This window comes from Ochotona princeps, chromosome 23 (genome assembly GCF_030435755.1).
Source record: "Ochotona princeps isolate mOchPri1 chromosome 23, mOchPri1.hap1, whole genome shotgun sequence".
NCBI classification, from domain to species: Eukaryota; Metazoa; Chordata; class Mammalia; order Lagomorpha; family Ochotonidae; genus Ochotona; species Ochotona princeps.
Window position 1 is genome coordinate 11,228,216 of NC_080854.1, and position 23,892 is coordinate 11,252,107.

Below are 23,892 nucleotides of genomic sequence, written 5' to 3' on the forward strand. Positions count from 1 at the left end.
CATCCTTCAGTTTGCCCAGGCCATAGGCACAGATCTGGATCAGATCTTCCATCTGCTGGTTCACACCCCAAATGAGTTGATCTGAAGCCAGGAGCCAGGAGCCACTTCTGGGTCTTCTAATTGGGTGCAGGATCCTAAAGCTTTGGCCCCAAATGAGTCGATCTGAAGCCAGGAGCCACTTCTGGGTCTTCCAATTGGGTGCAGGATCCTAAAGCTTTGGGCCATCCTCCAGTTTTCCCAGGCCATAGGCACAGATCTGAATCAGAAAAGTAGAGCAGCCAGGACGTGAACTGATGCCTGCATGGGATGCAGTGCTTGAAAGGGGAGGATTAACCTTTTGAGCCACAGCACTGGCCCCCTAAAATATTATTTTATAATGAAAACATTGAAATATAGGACAGTAGAAAGACAGTATATAACCTTGCTTCAGTATTGCTAACATTTTTGCTAGCTCTTCCACCTTTTCTTCTTTCCTCTATTAAGTTGTTTTTTTTAAAGATCTTTTTATGGATTAATTAAAAAAAGATTTATGCATTTTTGCTGGAAAGGCAGATCAGATTTACAGAGAGGAGAGACAAAGATCTTCTACTGCAGGTTCACTCTCCAAATGGCCTCAAGGGCTGGGCCTGAGCTGATCCAGAAGCCAAGAGCCAGGAACTTCTTGTGGTTCACCAACACGGGTGCAGGGTCCCGAAGCCTTGGGCCACACTCCACTGCTTTCCCAGGCCACAAGCAGAGAGCTAGAAGGGAAGTGGAGCAAGTAGAATAGGAACTGGCACCCATATGGTATCCTGGCATGTGCAAGACGAGGACTTTAGCCACTAGTCTACCACTCTGGGCCCTCTTTTTAAATTTTGTAATCATTTAAAAGGTTATTTGTTTATTTTCATTTTATTTGAAAAGCAGAGACAGAGTCAGGTGGAGAAAGATCTTCTGTCTGCTGACTCACTTCCCCTATATCCACAACAGCCAGGGCTGGGCCAAATCACATCCAGGAGCCTGGATTTCAATCTTAGTCTTCCACATGGGTGGCAAGGGTCTAAGTTGTTGAGTCATCTTGTGCAGCTTCCCAGAGTGCACATTAGCAGGAAGCTGGATCTGAAGTGGAGGAGCTAGAACGAGATCCACGTACCCCAATGTGGGCAGAAGTACCCCAAGCAATTTAGCAGTTATGTCACTGGCTTGCCCCACAGTAGCACTTTCATTAGTCAGGACTGGGTCAACGAATGACGCCATCAGCCCCATCTGACCTGCACTGTAACAGCATGGGGTAGGGATGGTTTCATGGAGCAAACTGAAGCCCAGTTTCTACAGTGAAAGCTGAACAGGCAAAGGAAGGTATGTCCTTTCTTGTAGGTGAGATCCCTATTACACTGTTGTAGGACTATGCACATGTCTCCTTCATGCTGCTTGTTGCAGGTGCCTGTGTGATGATTGGATCAATGGTTATGTCTTTCACTAGGCTCTGAGTTCCACGACAGGCATGTTTTTGTTTTATGTTATTAATATATGCCCAGTGGATGCCTGGCTCCTGTTGGAAATACAGTAGGCATCTGTTGACTAATGAATAAATTACATTTGGGATGTCCTGTCAGGGAGGTTTCGGAATTAATCTGGATTTCAGTATTGACTTACTATTGGTTCTGCCATTAATTTGCTATTAGAAAAGTTAATAAATTGGCTGAAGATTACTTTCCACATCTGTAACATAGGGATAATACATGGCTCATTGAACAGTTTTGAGGATGCAATCAGATCATGAATGCAAAAGATCTGGCATGTTGTAAGGATTCAGTAAACAACTGAGGTTATTATTTTACTCCATCTATTGCCAGGAAAACTTATTATCCATCTTTCCATGGTAGGCTTGCCTCAGGGTTTACTCTCTCACTCAGAAACTTCTTCAACTGGAGCCATGGCATATATTCGCATTTTCCATTCCGTAAGGCTCTACCCTCTAGCCTGTTCCTGGAGAAAACTTGGGCCACACAATAAACCTTATAGACTACCTTACGGATGCCAGTGAAAGGGAGAGGGGAGAAAGAGAACAAGAACTGAGCCCAAGCAACACAAAATGGTGAGGGACAGAGGTGACTATTTTTTTTATATGTGATTCTTGTTTCCTCCCACTCATTGATTTGTACATTCCCAGCATTCAAGCTGGTGAACATAGTGATCTTTCACCTCGAATCTCCACTTCTATTTGTATTAGTGCCCTTGTTTCTTTCTAGCATCACCTACAGAAGGACTCTATCCTATACCCAAACTATCCAGTTTACTAAGCACACAGAGTCCTGACAACAGTAAGTGAACTTAAAGAACCACTGGGTCAAGAAGTGCAAAAAGAAAGGACACCTCCTGATAATGCTGGCTACCTGTCAGCATCCTATCTGAGAGTTAAAGAAGTAACCCCTGGGGCCTATGTTGTGGTGTCACGAGTTAAGCCGCCACCTGTAACATCAGCATTCCATATAGGTGCCAGTTCGATCCCAGCCACTGTTCTTCCCATTTAGCTCCCTGTTAATGCACCTGGGAAAGAAACAGAAGATGGCCCAAGTGCTTGGGCTCCTGCCACTCATGTAAGAGACCTGGATGAGGTTCCTGGCTCCTGGCTTCAGTCTGGCTCAGTCTTTGAGATTGTGGTCATTTGGGGAGTGACTTGTGAAAGGAAGATTTTCTTCTTCTCTCTGTAATTTTGACATTCAAATAAACAAACAAAATCTAAAAAGGAGAGAACTAACCTTTGTATCTCTCCCGGACTAAGTGTTTGGGGATCAGTAACTAGTAGAACAAAACTGGACAGGGAGGGAACAACTTCTGGGAAAAGAGTGGGTGTGGGTGTTGGGATGGGCAAGGCAAGATACTTTACAGGGCTGGTGTTATATAAGCTCAGAGATACCAGTGTTGAAGGTGCTGGCAGGAGAGGAATTGAAATAGCAGGCCGCAGGATAGGAAAACAATTGATATGACCCAGTTTTGGCTTTGAAGGAGTCTGTATCTTATCAAGGGAGACCAGCCTGAGAGCTAATCAGAATACAAAGTAAAAAATAAAAGTTATAACAAAAGTTTGCATAATGTCCTACATTGGAGGACAAACTTTTGCTGAGGGAGTTAGAAAATAAAAAAGAGCTAAGTGAAGGTTTGAGAGACAAGAAGACATTCAGGACAAGCTTGAAGTCGCAGGCCTGGTGGGTAAGGATGATTGAGCAGAAGGAACACAGAAGTGAAGTATGGATGCATAAAGCAATGCTAGGGGCTGAGTGAAGCACAGGCGATTTACACAGAGCTGAAAACTCAACAATGTTTGGAAGACTAGCAGGCCTATCAGTTAGAAAAAGGCAGGTGTGCAGGACCAGGCAATACAATCTTGATAGGACAGCAGGATATTTAGGCTAAGAAGTTGTGTACTGGAGAAATACCATATTGGCTTTGAAAGTTGGGATGCCGTGTCAAGACAACACACTACCACTTCTGTCGCACACCTGGGAGGTGACTCCTGGTGGAGGGAAGATTGTAGGCTTCCGATTCACAAAAACAGTGGCTGCTTTCTCTAGGCTGTCCTGATCCATCTCTCATCGCCTGAAGCTGCTGGTTCAGACTCAGCAATAGCCAGCACAGTTCTACCACAGTGTCTTAAAGGCATGAAGTCAGCTCACATCACACTGTACGTTTACCTTTTTAGGACATTGCTTTCTAATACCAGACATGCAAAGATTGAGAAAATGGGAAGCTGGGTTGCAACACACAACATCTATTGCTCTGTCCCTACCAGATGCCCTCCTAGCTTTGGTGAGCAACTGTTGTGTTGCTTTGTTCTTCCACAGAACTTGGGCTCTTGGGATCTCTCAAATTTTGCACTTAGCACAGAGGGCTTTTTTCAATGCCTTTGACTTTACACCTTACATTGACACACCACTGGATCTCAGATCTTTATTGCATTTGCCTTGGATGTAAATTTTAAACCCACTGGCTGGCACGGACATTGGGTACAGAGTAGCTGGCGACCAGTTGATATTTAACCAACATTGTCAAGTGATGACATGTGCCCAAGATACTTTCTTTATCTTTTGTTATTCCTTTCTAATTATTATTTTTTATTATTTCATTTTTTAAAAGATTTATGTATTCGTTTTGAAAAGGCAAATTTACAGAGAGAAGGAGAGACAGAGAGAAAAATCAGCTGGTTCACTCCCCAAATGGCTACAGTGGCCAAAGCTGAGCTAATCCAAAACCAGGAGCTTCTTCTGGATCTCCCATGCAGGTGCAGGGTCCCAAGGCTTTGGGTCATTCTCTGCTGCTTTCCCAGGCCACAAGCAGGGAGCTTGATGGGAAGTGGAGCATCCAGGACGTGAACTGGTACCCATATGGGACACCAGCTCAACTAATTTGTTGTGATAATGCATCTCTGAGTTAGAAAGAATCTGTGGTAACTCCAAGGTGTTGAGTATAGAGATCAGTGTGGGCAGTAGTACTGTCCATCGCTCAGGGAAAAACAGGGATGAATTATGTTGGAGAGGAAGACGGCAAATTCCTTTCAGATTTGCTGAGCACCTCAAGAGTGCCCAGGTAGAGAGGTGGACAACTTCGCCAGCCTGCTTGGGCTTTCCCGTGACCTGGGAACTCGCTCATTGTTGGATAAAGCAGGGCAGCTGGTTAGCCTACAGTCAGTAGCCACTGGTGCTACCAATCTGAAGCCTGTAGGGAGAAGGAAATTAGTGACAGAGATAACTGTGTGAAAGGGATCCTTAACACTTTGAGAAGAATTGTGACAAGTCAGGGGGCAACGGCCATATGAGAAGGCCCAACGCTGTGACACAGAACTTCTCTCTTTGGCTAAGAGATTTCTCCAGGCCAGCCACCATAAAGCATGTGTTGGTGCAGATTCTTCTTCCTACCGCTGTGAACTGTTCATGAACTTGCTGCTTTAGAAACAGGAATCCACCTAGGCGGTGATTATCTGCCTGCCAGTCTGCGATTTCCTAACTAGACTCGTTATTAATTTGGAAGATTTCATTGCTATTTTTGATGTTCCTCCTTTTTTAATTCAGTTCTTTGCAAAAACTTCCATGGCTACTCATGATCATTATTTTTCAATTCTGAATTATTTCCCAGCATAGTCTTTTCTACAACAAGCTCCATTTTTCTGTATCACAAAATTGATTGAAGTTTAGATCTCTGGTGAAATGAAGTATGAAAACATTTGAAAGATTATTTAGCCATGGATCTTATGAAAAATCATGGAAATCATGTCTGCTCATTATTTGAGAAAAAAGGAGTTTACTTGGAACTCAGTTGACCTGTGGATTCACTGTATTAATATGCTACACACAGTTTCTCAACTAGTTGTTCATTGGGCCTTGTTTTGCCCAAAAAAGAATTTCAATCTAGTAAGTCAAGCATAAGTAATTAGTTTGGCTCAAGGTCTTCATTATAGATCTGCAGGGCCTAAAGATCACTTATCCGAGGCTGTTCCTGCCTTTGCTGCTATACTTAGCCTTCTGAGGACAGCTGATGCTAACCTTGACACATGTGGGCAATGTTGTAATAATTCCTTATGTTTCCACAGCAGTTTCTTAGACTAATTTGACTCTTACACCCATATAGTTCTGAATAGTTTAAGTACTGCTATCACTTTCATCTCAAAAAAGAGATACCTGCAACATAAATGTGACTTTATCAATGTTATATGAACCAGAGAAGGTTCATAGTGGAGGGAGTGGTTCAAGTGGAGGGAGACAGATTTTTTACACGTCTCCCTTTTTATTTAAGATTTATGTATTTATTTGAAAGGCAGACTAATGGAGACAGAGAGACAAAGAGCCTGATCTTACATCTACTGGTTCAATCTCTGAATGGGGATTTGGCCAGGCCAAAGCCAAGAGGCAGCAGCTAGCAGCTCCTTCCATGTCTCCCAAGTCGGTACAGGAGCCCAGACTCTTGGGCCATCTTCTGCTGCTTTTCCCAAGCTCCTGAGCAGATAGCTGGATCAAAAAGGGTGCAGCCAGTCCTCTAACTGATGCTCATATGGGATGCCAGTAGTGTAGGCGGGGGCTAAATCTGCTATATTGCTGCACAACAGGGTTGATCCCAGACTTTCTATTCCAAACTGGTGGTCTTGTCAATACATTAGATGGCCAACCCCAACTTTGTATTCTTTTTTTTTTTTTGATTGGGAAGTGAGATATACAGCTTAACCAGTTGAGCCACAGTGTCAAACTCCACATGAAAGTTTTCGAGCTTCATCCCCACAGCCCTCCCCACTTACCCCTCTTTTCTTCCCCCCTGCCACTAGGCAGTAGGTTCGGAAACAGCCTTTTATCAGAGTGGTTGAAAATCACTGCACCAAGGCAACTTGCCTACTTCAGGCCATTTCCTTGCTCTCCACAGCTCTTTCAATCAAAGCGAAATAATGAAGAGCTAATATATATTGAATACTCACCTCACCCAGTGCCTGGGATGTTGTGAAGGTTTGTGAAAGATCTCATTTAACCAGCACACTTAGTCTAGACAGTAGAAACTTTGAATACAGACACTTTCACATTTTATAGTGTGAAATCTAAGGCTCAGAATATTTGCATTAATTTAACCCAAGATCACATACTGGCAGGTGGAAGATTTGATTCTGTCATCTGTTATTCTTAATGGGTAAATTAATCTGCTTTCCAATTCAGACACCTTTCATCCCTAAGCAATGTAGCTCACCATGATTGAAAATATCTCCTATTTTACATTCCAGGAACATCTGTTACATGTTTGCTTTTGCTTATATAGCAGCACAGCTGGCTAAATAGGTGATAAAAGACACATAACAGGAGGTGACAATGAGAAGTGCTGATTCCAGGTGAAATATTTGTATCTAGGATAACACTTCCCTTTTGAAAATGCAATATTGAGGATAAATATATTAATTATTCAGATGTAACCTGAGATATGGTAATCATCAAAATAGTATTGTTTTCCCAAAATACTTCATGCTCAATGCACCTAATATCAGGAGTTGTGTTCACTCTAAATTACTTCACTGCTTCAGGTTAGGTTTTTTTCTATTAAATATACATTGTCCTGTGTGAGTTAATTATTGTGTTAAAACACCTGGGGGTTGAGATACTGATTGCTTTTATGTTCCAGTGTGCTGCAATGTAGATAACATGGACTCTGGCATTTCATGTCATTAATTTTTTTCCTCCTAGTTGGGATATAACAGATGACTTTTCCTCTCTCTTTCTGTGTGTTTTACATATACATACATGCACACATTTGGAAACACATACATACTCACATATATATATATAAATTAAGCATATGCATGTCAGCTATTATACATATTATAAATAAATATATAAATATAAATATATGATATATATTAAATATATAATAATTGGCATATACATGATTAATTTTCTTATTGGAAAGGCAGGTTTACAGAGAGAAGGAGATACAGAGAGAAAGCTATTCTGCCCACTGGTTCACTCCCCAAGTAGTCCCAATGGCTGGAGCTGAGTCGATCTGAAGCCATGAGCTAGGAACCTCTTCCAAGTATCCTATGCAGTTGCAGGGTCCCAAAGCTTTGGGTCATCCTCGACTGCTTTCCAGGCCACAAGCAGGGAGCCTGATGGGAAGTGGAGCAGCCGGGATATGAACCCGTGCCTAATAGGATCCCAGTGTGTGCAGGATAAGGATCTAGCCACTGAGCCATCACACTGGGTCCTGGCTATAGTATTTCAATCTCAGAGATTTGGTCATTGTTTTAACATATGATGACTTGAAGCTGTACAGCTAGATGTTACACATTGATGACATTTCTGTTTGCTCACTCTGATGAGCAAAATTATGTACAAATAATACAGGCAGCTCTTCCTTCTGAGAGACCAGTTTGTGGAAGAAAACCTTCATGGGAAATTCCATGTGATCTCAGGCAGGGAGAAAGTTCCCTCCATTTGTCATTCCATTTGGCTCCACTGTCTCTGCTTTGGGGACAGACTTGGGCATTCTAGCTCAACTGAGCACCCCTTTTTCTGCTTGCTGTAGTTGGAAATGGTTTGCATGTGTTCCTCCAGGGTTCTTGTGATGAAATTTCACCTTCTGGGCCCTGCGCCATGGCCCAGTGGCTAAAGTTCTCGCCTTGAATGCACCGGGTATCCCATATGGGCACCGGTTCTAATCCCGGCAGCTCCACTTCCCATTCAGCTCCCTGCTTACGGCCTGGGAAAGCAGTTGAGGACAGCCCAAAGCCTTGTGACCCTGCACCCGTGTGGGAGACCTGGAGGAGGTTCCTGTTTCCTGGCTTCGGATCGGCACAGCACCACCACTGTGGTCACTTGGGGAGTGAATCATCGGATGGAAGATCTTCCTCTCTGTCTCTCATCCTCTATGTATATCTGACTTTCCAATAAAAATACATAAATATTTAGAAAAAAAAGAAATTTCACCTTCCATGTGAGACATTCAGAGGGTGGCAACTCAGTGTGACTATGGTGTTCAGAGGTGGAGCTCTGGGTGGTGACTAGGATTCGATGTGACTCTCAGGGTGGGGCCCCGATGATGACTACTGTTGACTTAATAGGAAAAGAGGGAGGTCAGAGGACATGCCCATGCTCCCTGTCTCCTGCTGCAGGATGCCCTGCGCTGTCTAGCAACTCAGCCAGCTGGATGGCATCGCTCCTTAATCCTTGAGTCCTTGAACTTCCAGAATGGCAAGCTGGATGAAACTCCTTTGTTTCATCAGAGAAAAGGGATCAAAGAAAAAGGAAACCAAGTGATACTAGATGTGACTGATAGACAAAGACATAAACTTTGCTACCCTGGTCAGCACAACCCAAACCTGGGGCTTAACAGAAGCCTCTGGGGCTGTGCAAGAAACTGAAGGGATCTCATTATTAGCAAAGCAGACTCATGGGGTAGTCATGTCAGTAGCAATAAATGACTGAACCAACTGGGAAGCCATTGGAGAGGACATGATAATAACTAGCATTGATGAAGTGGGATTCCAAGTTTTATATATAATTCTCATTTAACCCTCAAGATTATCCTACAATCTAGTTTGCTTAATTTCCAGTTTGTCAATGAAGGGGTCCAAAATAAGCCACCACTGTAAGTGCTGCTTTGGCACAAGGGTTATTTAGGGATAAAGGCATTTGAGAAGCGACAGGTGGAAGAACACCTTCCAAATGCCAAGTTGCTGGGCATACATTTCCCTTTGGAAAAGTGGCATAAATTCCCCATCTTCCAGTGCTAGGAAGAGGAGAGTATCCCTGATGGTTCAAGATAAGAGCTAACACTGCCCATATAAATCTTAATAAAATTACCTCTTTCTTCCATTAATGCCCCCAGTATATTCACTGGTCACCTTCCCATGATTCATTATCCTCAGAAGCCAAAACTTCTTTTTTTTTTCTTTAGTCAGTTCTGCACAATTTATCACTCTTTCTTAAAATGGTATGCAAGTAGAATGCTCTAATCTACCCACTTTATAATTTTTACTTCTTTTCCCCAAAGGCTTCATGAGTTTAGAAATATTAATATCTGTAAAAATCGTATTGCTTTTTCCTTCTAATTTGTCTTCTGTCTGGATTGTTTTACAACTGACTGAGTCTATGAGGAAAGCTTGATCTTTCTTTCCTTAAACAGATAATGAAATTGAGATTTGTAGACAAGGAAAGTAAGACTTCGATGTATTAGGGTCTGTATTAGGGTAAGACTGTATTAGAAGTATTAGACTGTGTTAGACTGTATTAGAAGTAAGACTTCTGCAATAGGGTCAGCTTCCACTCTTAGCAAGTAGAATCAGGATTTGACATGATGGAGGACGGGAGCCTGCATACCTAAACCCCACAACAAACATTCTCACAAAATCACTTACTGGAAGTTAGTAAACATCCGGGAGACTCTAACTGTAGTGATTAATTTCTACAAAGCAGAGCTGGAAATACCTCAACTCCTGCCACAACAAAAGGCCAAATCCGAAAGACTTGGCATGCCCCTGGAAGATCTCACAAGAACATTCATGCAGTTTTAGTCTTTCTGGTTGTGGTGATGACAGTGGGAGTTGACTTGTGGTATGTGATTCATGGACATATTAAAGTACTTGTTAGGGTTCATTTATATGACCATTCGATGAAATTTAAATAATAATAAATTGGAGGATGTCATTTATAAGAGGTTACCTTATCTAACCTTGAACACACCAGGATCCCATATGGGCGCCGGTTCTAAACCTGGAAGCCCCGCTTCCCATCCAGCTCCCTGCTTGTGGCCTGGGAAAGCAGTCGAGGACGGCCCAAAGCCTTGGGACCCTGCACCCATGTGGGAGACCCTGAAGAGGCTCCTGGCTCCTGGCTTCGGATTGGCTCAGCTCTGGTTGTTGCAGCCACTTAGGGAGTAAATCAATGTACAGAAGATCTTTCTGTCTTTCCTCCTCTCTGTATATATCTGACTTTCCAATAAAAAATAAAATAAATCTTTAAAAAAGGTTTATTTTTGCTGTTGCTGTTCTTTTTGCAAGAACTAATATTGAATTATACTGATAGTTATTTATCAATTCAAGTGGTAAAATCTAATATATTTTTTGAGGTTCTTTACTCAGAATTTATGCCAGAGTCATTGGAAAGATTGCAGATAAGCCCTTGCCACTGGCAAGAAGGTAGTTTCACTTACTGCTTCCTTATGGTAAAAGGGACTGACAAAAATATTTCGACAGATGTATTTTGGTAGTTGATTCATTGGTGAAGTTCTTGAACAAGACTATTCCTGAGTGAGCATTCATCTGTTCAAGAGGCAAAGTTTACTGAGCACAGTCCTCGTGGTAAGAGCGAAGAATTAGCAAGGGAGCAAATAAAGTGTGGTCCATACTATCATGAACTACGGCACAGTAGGGAGATGGACAATAGTGAAATTATCAAGTGAATATCCTATTTTAGAGTAAGAAGTGTCACAGTGTTACATAAAATAGAGACCCAGTTAAATCTGACAAAGTCAATGAATGAAAACTTCGCTTGAGAGAGTTGTGTTTGAGCAGAACAGGAAGAATGAGCACGAGTTAGGCTGAAAGAGGAGGTTGATATAGCCTGATGGAGGGTGGCCAGGGAAATCCTGCCTGGCAGAGGGAACAGCCCATGCACTGCCCATGTATTGGTGATGAGGACATACATAGAAGGAGAAGACGTCAGTGTGGTTAGATCCTAGGATCCAAATGGCTGCAACTGATGGAGTTGGGCTGATGTTTGCAGCCAAGCTGGTATAAGCTAGGAGCCAGTAGCTTCTTTCTGGACTCCCACATGGTTGCAAGGGCCAAAGCACTTGGGCCATTCTCCTCTGCTTTCTCAGACCATTAGCAGGGAGATGAATCAGAAGTGGAGCAGTTGGGACAAGAACCAACACCCATATGGGATGCTGACATCTCAAGCAGAGGATCATCTTGCTAAGGAATTGTGACAGCCCCCATACTTGGAACTTTTAAAAACAAATTGAGGACCTGGCACTATGGCCTACTGGCTAAATTCCTCACCTTGCATGCACTGGGATCCCATATGGGTGCTGGTTCTAATCCCAACTGCTCCACTTCCCACCCAGCTCCCTGCTTGTGGCCTGGGAAAGCAGTCAAGGATGGCCAAAAGCCTTGGGACCCTGCACCCACATGGGAGACCCTGAAGAGGTTCCTGGCTCCTGGCTTAGGATTGGCTCAGCTTCAGCAATTGCAACTGCTTAGGGAGTGAACCAGCAGACGGAAGATCTTCCTCTCTGACTCTCCTCCTCTCTCTATCTGCTTTTCCAATAAAAATAAATAAAATCTTAAAAAAATGTGTGTTTTTAAAAAAAGCAAATTGAACTGACTGGTAGTGAGAACATATTGAAAGTACTGAAATAAATGTGGGAATCCAATTAGGCTGTGCTAGTAATATGGATGCAATTAGGCTGTGCTAGTAATATGGATGAGATATAATGATGGCTTGGACTAGCAGGTTGACATGAGTTGGGGAATATGAGGCATATTTAATGGGGAAAATAAGCAAGATGGATAGATGAGGAGTAGGCAAGTGTCAGAGATAACTTCTAGACTTCTGGCTTATATAAATAAGTAGATAATAATGTTGTTGACTTCAGACAGAAAACACTGGGGAAAGATTAGATTTAGATGTAAATGCATAGAGGGCTGGTATTGTGGCATAGCAGGTAAGCTACTTCTTGGCTGTGTACTCTGCTTTCTGTACAGCTTACTTGTCATATGCCTGGGAATGCAACGTAGCATGGCCAGAGTACTGGGGCTCCTGTCCCCATGTGGGAGTCAGGTATGGAGTTGTGGACTCCTGGGATTAGCCTGGCTGCTGCAGCCATTTGAACAGTGAAATAGCACAGGAACGATTTCTCCTTCTCTCTGTGTGTCCACTCTGCCTTTCAAATAAACAAATAAATAAATGGAAAAGAAACAGGAGAAATACATGCATAAGACATGTCAACATGGAAGTTAGACAGTGTTCTGAATATTACTACGAACGAAGTCATCCTCAAACTCCGTGACTTCCTTCAATAATCGTCATGTATCACCTCTGTTGGTTTCTGTGAATCTGAAGTTTATAAGTGACTTAACTGAAAGGTTCTTACTCAGCTGTCTCCTGAGGTTTCACTCAGTGGTGGCTGGCTGGCATCTCCTGGGAGATTGTTCACTCACACGCCTGGCCCTGGGCTGGGAAGACTGTGGCGCTGAAACCGCTGAAGATCCTCAGGCTTCTCTCTTTGTCTGAGGTCTCTGCCCGCAGGCTGTGCAGGCAGTATCAGGTTAGCCCAGCCTCTGTGGTGCTTCAGGCCTCTATAGTCTGCACCCTGAGGGAGGGCCATGAGGAAGCTCTACAGTTTCTTCTAACCTAACCTCAGAAGCCACACAGACTCACTTCTAGCCTCCACTATGCCGTATGTTTTCTTAGAGTCTAAAGGCCAGGCCATATATAAGCCATGGAGAATCGGATTCTTTTGTCAAAGGATTGACAGACAGGTTTAAGGGTTTATAGATAAATTGGGGAGTCATCAGCACAGGAAGCATTGAAGAAGTGAAAGTAGGAATTTGATGAGGTAAGGCGAGAGAGAAGAGAAGGAGTATGGCACTATTTGTTACCAATGCTTTTTTCCAAGGGTCCTGAGGACTGTATTTAGAAACACAATCTAGCCATTATGGTTTCCATTGCTTCATAGTGATTTAATATCAACTGAATAGGGAACAGACTTTACTTCCTGATTCTTGGATCAACAGAAAAGTTCACCTTAGCCTACAGATTTAAAAGAAGTTGTATAGAAAGGAATAGGAAGTAAGAAAAAGGTACATAGAGTCTGAACAGATGTGTGTATTGCATGATCTCTGCCAGAAAAATCAAAATCTTTCTGATCTATCAGGAATAGAACTTACCTTTACTGCATCCCCGGACAACATATCCTCCTCTCAGAGTCTGCATCACTCTAGATTCTGCCAGAATGATGCCCAATTGGTATGACAAAGAGCACAGAGGACCCAGCACGGTAGCCTATGTGGCTAAAGTCCTCACCTTGCACGCATCAGGATCCCATATGGGTGCCGGTTTGTATCCTGGCAACTCCACCTCCCATCCAGGCTTGTGGCCTGGGAAAGCAGAGGAGGACAATCCAAGGCCTTGGGACCCTACATCTATATTGGAGACCTGGAAGAAGCTTCTGGCTCCTGACTTTGGATCAGCTCAGCTCTTGACATTGTGGCCACTTGGGGAGTGAGCCAGCTGATGGAAGATTCTTCTCTCTGTCTTTCCTTCTCTCTGTATATCTGACTTTCTAATAAAAAATAAATAAATTTTTAAAAATTAGAGCATAGACTCAAAATATAACATGTGCATGGTACTAACGGTGAAAGGAAAGGCTCAGCCTGTAGCCACGTGGGTGACCACACACCCTGTGAGTCCCTTTTTCACTACTGTGATAAAATAACTAAAGCTGAGTACTTCGAGAAAAAGGAGGCGTATTCTGCTCATGGTTTTGGAGGTCTAAGAGCATGACACTGATTTTTTTTAATTTCATTTTATGACAGTTTCATAGGCTCCGGGATTCATTCCCTCAACCCCTCCCCAAACCCTCCGCCCCATGACACTGATTTCTGCATGGCTCTGGAGAGGCCTCATCATGGATAGCATTATGATCGCGCAAGTACATGTTGAAATGATCACACTGCAGGATAGGAAGCTGGAGAGATTCAGGGGTCAGGCTGGCTCCTTCCAACAATTCACTTTCATGGGAACTAACTAGAGTCCCCTGGTAACTACTTTAATCTTCCAGGTACAGCACATGGTGAGCTAATCACCTTTGAAAGACTCTGCCACTGTGCACGCATTGCTGTATTGGGGATCGAGCTTCCAACACACAACTTTTGAAGGTCAAAGTCACTGAAACCATGGCACAAACCACGGTTATATTGCATTCTTTATATCCAAAATATGTAAGATTTATTCATTTTTATTGGAAAGGCAGACTTACAAAGAGAAGGAGGGACAGAGAGGAAGATCTTTCCTCCATTGGTTCACTCCCCAAGTGGCCATATTGGCTGGAGCTGAACTGATTTGAATCCAGCAGCCTGGAGCTTCTTCTGGGTCTCCCACACATGTGCAAGTGCAAGTTCCCAAGGGCTTGGGCCATCTTTAATTGCTTTCCTAGGCCACAAGCAAGAAGCAAAATGGGAAGTAGAGCAGCCAGAACATGAACCAGTGCCCATATGGGATCCTGGCATGTGCAACATGAGGATTTAGCCATTGAACAATAGGATAGGACCCTTCAAGAACATATTCTAAGATCTTCTACACAGTTGTAGTCTAAAGAATTTTTTTAAATATTTATTTTAGGGCCTGGCGCCATGGCCTAGCGGCTTAAGTCCTCGCCTTGAACGTGCCGGGATCCCATATGGGCACTGATTCTAATCCCGGTGGCCCCACTTTCCCATCCAGCTCCGTGCTTGTGACCTGGGAAAGCAGTTGAGGACAGCCCAAAGCCTTGGAACCCTGCACCCGTGTGGGAGACCTGGAAGAGGTTCCTGGCTCCCAGCTTCGGATCGGCACAACACCGCCATTGCGCTCACTTGGGGAGTGAGTCATCAGTCAGAAGATCTTCCTCTCTGTATATCTGACTTTGCAATAAAAATAAATAAATCTTTAAAGAAATAAATATTTATTTTATTTTATTGGAAAGGCACAGAGAGAAAGATTTCCATCCATTGGTTCATACAACTGCTGGAGCTCAGCTGATATGAAGCTAGGAGTCAGGAGTGTCTTCTGGGTCTTCCACATGGGTGCAGGATCCCAAGGCTTTGGGCCGTCCTTGACTGCTTTCCCAGGCCACAGAAAGAGAGCTGGAAGGGAAGTTGAGCAGATGGGACATGAATTGGTACCCATATGGGATCCTGGCAGGTGCTTGAAGGTGGAGGGTTAGCCTATAGAGGAGCCATCATGCCAGCACCAGCCTCAGGACTCTTAAATGAAGGGAAGGGAATCTTCTGAGAAGTAGGAAGGAAAAATAAAGCTTTGGGATATACATCAAGGTAAGGAAAGTAGACCTTATTTATAATAATAAGTCAGTTTATATTAAAAATGCAACTTCAAGTTTTATTTATTCAAACGGCAGAATGGCAGAGAAACCATGTGTTGATTCCCTTTCCTGATACCTGTTGGTTGACAACTTTGTGTTGGAAATGTGCTAAAGGAGCTTTCAGGTGTTGTCAACTCACACATACACTCTGTGAGAAGATGGACATGTTAATTTGGTTGACTGTAGTAATCGTTCACTGTGTAGCTCAAACGTCATGTTGCCCACCTCAAGTATACACACATTTTTATGAAGATAGCAAATAAGAAATTAAAGGTCAATATTGATTTTCACAAATTAAAACTAAAAGCATTTCATGTTCTCAAAGGAAATAATAATTACTTTTCCTCCATATAAATTAATGAGATGTTAAGTGAGGTAAACAGAATTACAGAAGTACACCAGCATACCCAGAGTGACGTGGGATTTTAGATTCAGCCTGTGCGCTCAGCATGATGTTTGTTCTTTCAAATCGTGTCACATCAGCTAGACTAAAGCTACTTCAGACCACGTTGCAGATTCTCGGCTTTTTCTTTTTTGGAGACTGACAGATCAGCAAAACCTGTCCCCTTCCCTTCTTGGCCTCCACTGCATGTGTTTGCTTAACTATTTAAACAAATGTGAATTATTCCAGAAAGAACATAGAACACAAATATATGCTTAATCATTATAGGGCAAATATAAGTATAATTATTCCAGTATGAAAAGAAATAATTCAAACAAGATAGTCATGCTGCAAAGGAAAAGCTAAGATAATAGTAGCACAAAGTATTCACAATCTTTACTCTTTCCCGTCATAGCCAATTAATAAAAATATTTATTTATTTGGAAGGCAGAGGTACAGAAAGGAACACACACACACACACACACACACACACACACACACAGATCATCCATCCATTGATTCACCGCTCAGGTACCTGCAATGGCCAAGGCAGAGCTAGGCTGAAGCCAGGAGCTTCTTCCAGGTCTCCTGTGGGGCTGGCAGATGACTAAGCACTGGGGCCATCTTCTGCTGCGTTTCCCAGGCTATTAGTAGGGAGCTGGATTGGAAGTGGAGCAGCCAGAACATAAACGAGCACCTCTATGTGATGCTGGTGTCACAGCTGGCAGCTTTATTAGATAAACCACAGTACCTGCCCCTTTAATATCCCGTTTTACCTCACTTAGTTGTGACTTCTTTCCTGATATTATGGTAGTCACTTACTTTCTCTCTCTCTTTTTAAGCTTCTGCTTAATGCACCTGCTAAATTCTATGGCAAGGCTTCATAAAGTCTATGGTGGAAAGGCACATTGCCTCTTAATTCCACTTTCCATGGACTCGTTGAAGCTCCCAGTACAGTTTAGCTTTTGTGAACTTTTGAATTTTGCGTAAATGTAACTACATCTATCCTTTTCTTTTGTGTTTATGTCATTCAACATTTTTAAATTCATCCATGCTGCTCCATGTATTTGAACATCTACACTTAATTGCTGTAGACCTCAGCTGACTTTCCGACTCCACTCACTGGGCCATAGAGTTCCTTTGGGGGTTGAAATCTCCTTAACTGTCCCTGCTGTTGATGTTACTTGGTGATGCCTTTTGAGTTTCGTTGCTTGCAGATTCTTTCTGTCAAACCAACTGGCCTGCTACATACTTCATATATGTCAACCCAAAGGGAAAACATTCAAGAATCCTTGGTGTCTTTTATTTGAGAAAAGATGAAGTAAAAGAAAAGTGATCTTTCTAATAACATTTTTCTGTCCTCAACTTGCTCAAAACATCTGTAAATTTAAGTTCTATTGGAGATGAGAGTGAGTTATCTAAAGATAATCAATACTATGTATTTTAACTTTTTTCTTAAAGGCTATATTGTAGCTCTTTCACTTGTAGTTATACATATTTTCTGGTTTAAATAGAGGTTTTTATTTCTTTAGAAAAAAACCCTACATAATTTATTTTAAAATTAATATTAATATGGAATTCAAACACATTCATATGATAATTTCATCATTCAAATTTATAGCTGTAATTGAGAATTTTAAATTATTTGATCTAAGGATAATCAAAATGAATAGAGAGCTCTGGTCAGATCAAAGTGGGTTTTCAACACATGCAACCAAACCAAAGAGGGTAATTTAACAGTGCCTAATATAATATTCAATATTCATGGAATGCTTCCCTCAATTTCTTTGGAAAGAGTTATTATTCCCTACAAAGGACAAATATGAATAAAGAAGCCACCACAGATGCTATTACATATCAATTTTAACACATAGATATTCTTACCATATATGAAATACTAACCAAAGACTTTTCTTCATTTGCACATTCTATAATAATATGTAGTGTGCTTATTAGGCACCATATTGAGTACTAATAATGCAGAACCAAGTCAAAACAAATCAAAACAATTGGTCTCTTACTGGTTATTTGGATGGTAAAGACTTGGGAAAAGAGACCTAGAGAAGAAATGGAACATTAATCAGAATGGCCTCGCAGTGGGATACCTGCTACGATGGATGTAGGCCTAAGGTGCAAGGCAGCGATTCTGTGACACATGTTATTTGTAGCTAAAATTTGGGAACATTTCCTAGAGTCATGGAATCTGAAAAACAGTGAAGGCCAGTGAAAGGTGATGGCAAGGACCTTTCAGGCAGAAGTGGGCAGAAAGATCTAGACCTAAGAAGGATCATCAGAAGGTCATGGAATTGCAAAGGGCTTAGTCTGATCTGTTTCGGAAGAGAGGCAGGGAGCGGTAAGAGATGAAACTGCTGAGAGGAGTTGGTAACAAACCAAACTGAAACTTTTGAGTTCATTTTGGGGCCTGGCACGCAATGGCATAGTGGTTAAGGTCCTTACCTTGCACGTGCCCAGGATCCCATATGGGAGCCGGTTCTAATCCCAGTGGTCCTGCTTCCCATCCAGCTCCCTGCCTGTGGCCTGGGAAAGCAGTTGAGGATGACTCAAAGCTTTGGGACCCTGCACCCACGTGGGAGACCCGGAAAAGGCTCCTGGCTTCAGATTGGTTCAGCTCCAGCCATTGCGGTCACTTGGGGAATGAACCATCAGACAGAAGATCTTCCTCTCTTTCTCCTCCTCTCTGCATATCTGACTTTCCAATAAAATTAAAATAATTCTTAAAATAAAATAAAATAAAAAAGAATGCCCTTATCTGTTAGATACATAGCAAACTACAGATGAGATCATATGAAATATGAGGTTTTAAAATATTCCAGTAAAATTCAAAATGGGAGGACAATTGAAACAAGATGGAAAATTATTACCAAAGCTAGTTGGTAGATTCATAGGGTTGATTATATGATTTCCTCCACATTTGCATACACTTAAAAACTTTTACATATGAAATTGTTTTAACTGATGAGAAAAACAACATGCCTGGAATATATTACAGCTGCATTCTCTTATTTTGGCTTGCTCTTTTGATTTCTGATGAATTCTCTAATCTTAAAATGACAAGATAATTCCTATGTTTCCCAAGTTATTTGAGAATATGGAAAAACATTAAGAACTTCACAATCTGACCAGATGAAAGGGATAATTATAAATAATAAGATGGGAAAAATCCAGAGTGGGTGGCTGGTACAGGTGGGTAACCTGCCACTTGGGATGCCCACATCCTATATAAGAGTCTGGTCTGAGTCCTGGATATCCCATTTCTAGTACAGGAACTTATTTACTCGGCCGCCTGCCACCTCTGTGGGAGGCTCTCATTCCATTCTGGTCTTCTGTTTTCAGCTGACCCAGCCTTGGCAGTTGTGGGCTTAGTGGAATGAACCAGCAGATGAAAATTTTCTAGGGCCCTGCGCGGTGGCTCAGTGCCTAAATCCTTGCCTTGCATGCGCCAGGATCTCCTACGGACACCAGTTCGCTATCCTGGCAGCCCCGCTTCCCATCCAACTCCCTGCTTCTGGCCTAGGAAAGCAGTAGAGAATGGCCCAAAGCCTTGGGACCCTGGACCCACATGAGAGACCTGAAAGAGTCTCCTGGCCCCTGGCTTCGGATCAGCTCAAATACAGCCCTTGGGGCCACTAGCATGTGGAAGATCTTTCTCTGTATATTCTTTTATCTGTAAGTCTGCCTTTCAAATAAAAATAAAACAGATTTTTTAAAAAAGATTTATTCATTTTATTACAGCCAGATATACACAGAGGGGGAGAGACAGAGAGGAAGATCTTCCATCCGATGATTCACTCCCCAAGTGAGCAGCAACGGGCCGGTGCGCTCCGATCCGAAGCCAGGAACCTGGAACCTCTTCCGGGTCTCCCACGCGGGTGCAGGGTCCCAATGCTTTCCCAGGCCACAAGCAGGGAGCTGGATGGGAAGTGGAGCTGCCGGGATTAGAACCGGCGCCCATATGGGATCCTGGGGCTTTCAAGGCGAGGACTTTAGCCGCTAGGCCACACCGCCGGGCCCAAAAATAAAACAAATTTTAAAGAGAAAGAGAGAAAGAGAGAGAGAAATATCTGCCCTCTCCCTTTTCTCCCCCTCACCTTTCACCTAAGTGTTCCAAGCTGCAGGCTTCACTCTGACCAAACTCTGAGCATTTGCGGAGTGTACCAGCAAATGGAAGCTCTCAATCTGTGTCTCCCGCTCTCTCTCACTCCGACATGCTGTAACTAGTTGAATTATAGTTGAGGTGAGCTGAGTCTTGTATCCCTGCAAAATAATGCTATCTCTTTAACTGTGGAGTTGCTACGCCCACATTCCCAGGATGTGCCGGTCATATCCGGAACCAGGGTGCATGTTTAGGGCTCCCCTTCCTTGTCCAGGTGAGGTGTTTCCACCTTTCGTGTAGAAGCAGGTGGGAGAAAGGAGAAAGCGCTTTCTCCCAAGGGTGGGTCTCAGAAAGACTTCTCGCAGCCACGCACAGACCTCCGCTGAGTAAAGGTATGGTTCTCGAGTTTTTTTTTTCTCAGTCACGGACAATTCTCTGGGCCATTCATGTTGGCCCAGAGTGTGTGGTGGCCCACGCTAGTGTGAGAATGTCTGTTTATTACCTTACTACTAAGTAAATTCTGTTCATTTTGCCTGTGACATTAGACTCTACTTAGTATTTTTGTCTCTGCAGGAGGCAAGAAAACATATAAAAATATATTTATTACTTACACCAACTCTGCCTTTCAAATAAATAAATAACTTTAAGATTTATTTATTTTTATTGGAAAGACAGATTTACGGAGAGAAGCAGAGGCAGACAAAGACTTGCTATTCACTGGCTCACTCCCCAAATGGCTGCAATGGCCTCATCTGAGCTGATCTGCGGCCAGGAACTAGTCTACCTCTGGACCTCCCGCACAGATGAGGGGTTCCAAGGCCTTGGACCATCCTGCAGCTGCTTTCTGAGGCCACAAGCAGGGTTAGGACTTTAGCGACTAGGCCGTGGCACCGGGACCGACATTTTCTTTTCTTTTCTTTTTTTTTTTAAATTTGTTTTGTTTATTTAAAGGCAGAGTCTACTGTCCACAGGTTCACCCCTCAGATGGCTGCAACAGCTGGAGTCAGGACTTCTTCCAGGGCTCCCATGTAGGTGCAGCAGCCCAAACCCTTGACCCACCTTCTGTTGTTTTCCCAGGAGTGTTAGCAGGGAGTTGGATTGGAAATGGAGAAGCTGGGACTCAACTGGCGCTCATATGGAATGCCAGCAGTATAGGCAGTGGCTTAGTCTACAATGCCACAATGCCAACTCTAGACAATTTCTTTTTAGTTTTTAAATATATTTTTAAATTTCAAAAGCAGAAACACACACACACCTTCCGCAAAATGCCTACAACAGTGAGTGCTGGATCACAGTGGAGCAGCTGGGACTCAAACCAGTGCCACCACGTGATGAAGGCAGACCTAACCTGATGCAGCACAATGCCAGCCCCAGCATATCTGGATTTTTAAAATGTACTACGTATTTTTTATTTTAAAAATATTTATTCTTATTTTAAAGGAAGAGCTAGAAATAGGGATAGATCCCTCTCTCTCTTTCCCTCTCTCTCTCTCTCTCTCTCTCACACACACACACACACACACAGGCAGGCAGAGAGAGATACACACATGTAGAGAATCTTCTGTTAGTTCACTACCCAAATGCCCACAACCAGGCAGGGCTGAACCAGGCTGAAGCCAGGCCTCAAGCTAGGTGTCCCACGTGAGTGGCAGGGGAGCCAGGAGTTGAGCTATCACTCCAACCTGTTGGGGTACACATTAGCAGGAAGCTAGAATGGGATGCAGAGCTACAATTCAAACCCAAGCAATCCTATATGGAATGCAGGCATCCCAAGCAGCATTTTCACTGCTGTTCCAAGCACCCAACCCCATGTAAATTTTAATACATCATAAATTTCATTTTGTCTTGTGGCATAAAAGAAAAAGAAGCGGACACACACCCTGGTTGCGCAGCTGCACCCGTTTTCAGTGGGATTTCGGAGGTGTATGCAGTTGTCTGGCTTTTGCATAATCATTCTGTGAGTGTCTCTTACCAAATAAGAGTTATTTTAATGACATGGAAAATGCAGAAATAACTGCACTGCCGCAGTAATTTGGATGTATTTCTTTGCTGTTGCAGTTGGAAATTTCTTATATTCCTGGACTTATTTTTAGGAATTTCTTTTATCCACAAATGCAGGCACAATACATATTTTCAAAGAAGAAAAATGTGCAGTGGATAGAAATGCACAAAACCAAGGTCCTATATGGCTTTTCAGTACAAAGCACGAGAAGACAGTTTTAGAATAGTAGGAGGATTGGGAGCTGCAGGGGACAAGTCCCTAAAGGAATGTCAAGGACTCAGCACTGTTGTATGCATGGTGAGAGGGCTCCAGCCTGGCATGCCAGTTCTCTCCACAACGTCCCTTCTGCAGGTTCTATGGGTTCTATGCTGGAGCTGTTAGCGGGCAGCAGCCCGGGTGGTGCCTGTCAGGCTGCCATCCTGAGGCAGCTGCCGCAGCTGACTGCCATAAATTGTCCTGGGTAGACGGTAGTGACTATAGTGCCCCTCTGGGTCATCTATCTTTTTTTTTTTTTTTTAAATATTCATTTATTCATTAATTACATTGCATTACATGACACAATTTCATAGGTACTGGGTCATCTATCTTGTCAGGCAGAATCCTGAGGCCCTGCCTTTCAACTCCACTATGTGTCCTCCTTCACCGTGTGGCCACCAGGGATGGACGGCTCCTCTGTGCGACAGCCCCAAAGCACTGTGCCAGAGCTATTGCCTTGTCAGCCCAACCTGGGTTTTTTCATGAAATGTGAGTAGACTGTCTTCTCTTGCAATGCATGAGCCACAGACTAGAAAGACTGGCTGCAGGCGGGAAAGAGGTCTGGTGGGACTGGAGACTTGATAAGAGAGCAGAAGGGCCTGGAACCTAGTGGCAAAGGTGTCTAAACTCCAGCCCCAGGACGCGGCCTTTCGCTGAGGTGATCCTGGGCAGCGGGACGGAAGGGGCTGGGGTGCAGGAACCATGTCAGTGTTTGCCGCATTTGTGGAGGGAGTGTGGTGGGAGGCGAAGTGTGCGGTGAAGGTGGAAGCAGCCTTCTGGGTGAAGAGTGATGACAGCCTGCATCAGGGAGGCTGCTGGTGCACATAAGGAGGCAGGAGTGTGTTAGAGAGATCCAAGCGGCAGAATTCAAAGCGGGGTGACACTGGGCGTGAGGATGGAAGCCAGGGACCCTGGGGAGCTGGTGATGCCATCCTTGGGGAAGAAAACATGGACGAGCCTTCAAAGTGGTCCCAGCCTCATGGGCAGGTGACCTGAGCCACCAGGGTCCCCAGGTTGGCCTCAGCGCTCTGCTTTGAACGTCCTCATCATTTTTGAACAACAAGCCCCATGGCATTATTTCCCACAAGGCCCCACAAGTTTTGCGGCTCTTCCTGCCGTCAGGCATTTGGGATACCAAGTCAGAGCTCAAGACAATAAGCATCTGAGGTGGGTGCCCCAAAATGTGTTTTCAAAGAGTACTGACGGATATTGTGTTAAAAAAAAAAAAAGAATCAGACCCATTTTCAAGTACACTAAGAAAAGACCAAGTTAAGCAAAGTTAAATCATCCTTTATTATGTGGAATATCCCAGAATTACTGACATCTGAGTGAGCTGCAGTGTTGTTGTTGGTTTTTTTTTTTTTTAGTTTATTTATTTTTATTGTAAAGTCAAATATGCAGAGAGGAAAGGCAGAGAGGAAGATCTTCTGTCCGTTGATTCACTCCCCAAGTGGCCACAACTTGAAACTGAGCCAATCTGAGGCCAGGAGCCAGGAACCTCTTCTGGGGCTCCCACACAGGTGCAGGGTCCCAAGGCTTTGGGCTGTCCTCGAC

The 23,892-nt window shown here is 43.3% G+C and overlaps 1 long non-coding RNA gene across 1 annotated transcript in view; it reads left to right on the forward strand.

Annotated features, from left to right (window-relative positions):
- Positions 1–23,892, forward strand: part of LOC131483065 (uncharacterized) — a 40,455-nt gene that overhangs the window by 13,652 nt on the left and 2,911 nt on the right. The window contains exon 3 of the long non-coding RNA XR_009247495.1: positions 3,555–3,664. This is a non-coding gene — a long non-coding RNA (uncharacterized LOC131483065). The remainder of the gene's footprint in view (positions 1–3,554; positions 3,665–23,892) is intronic.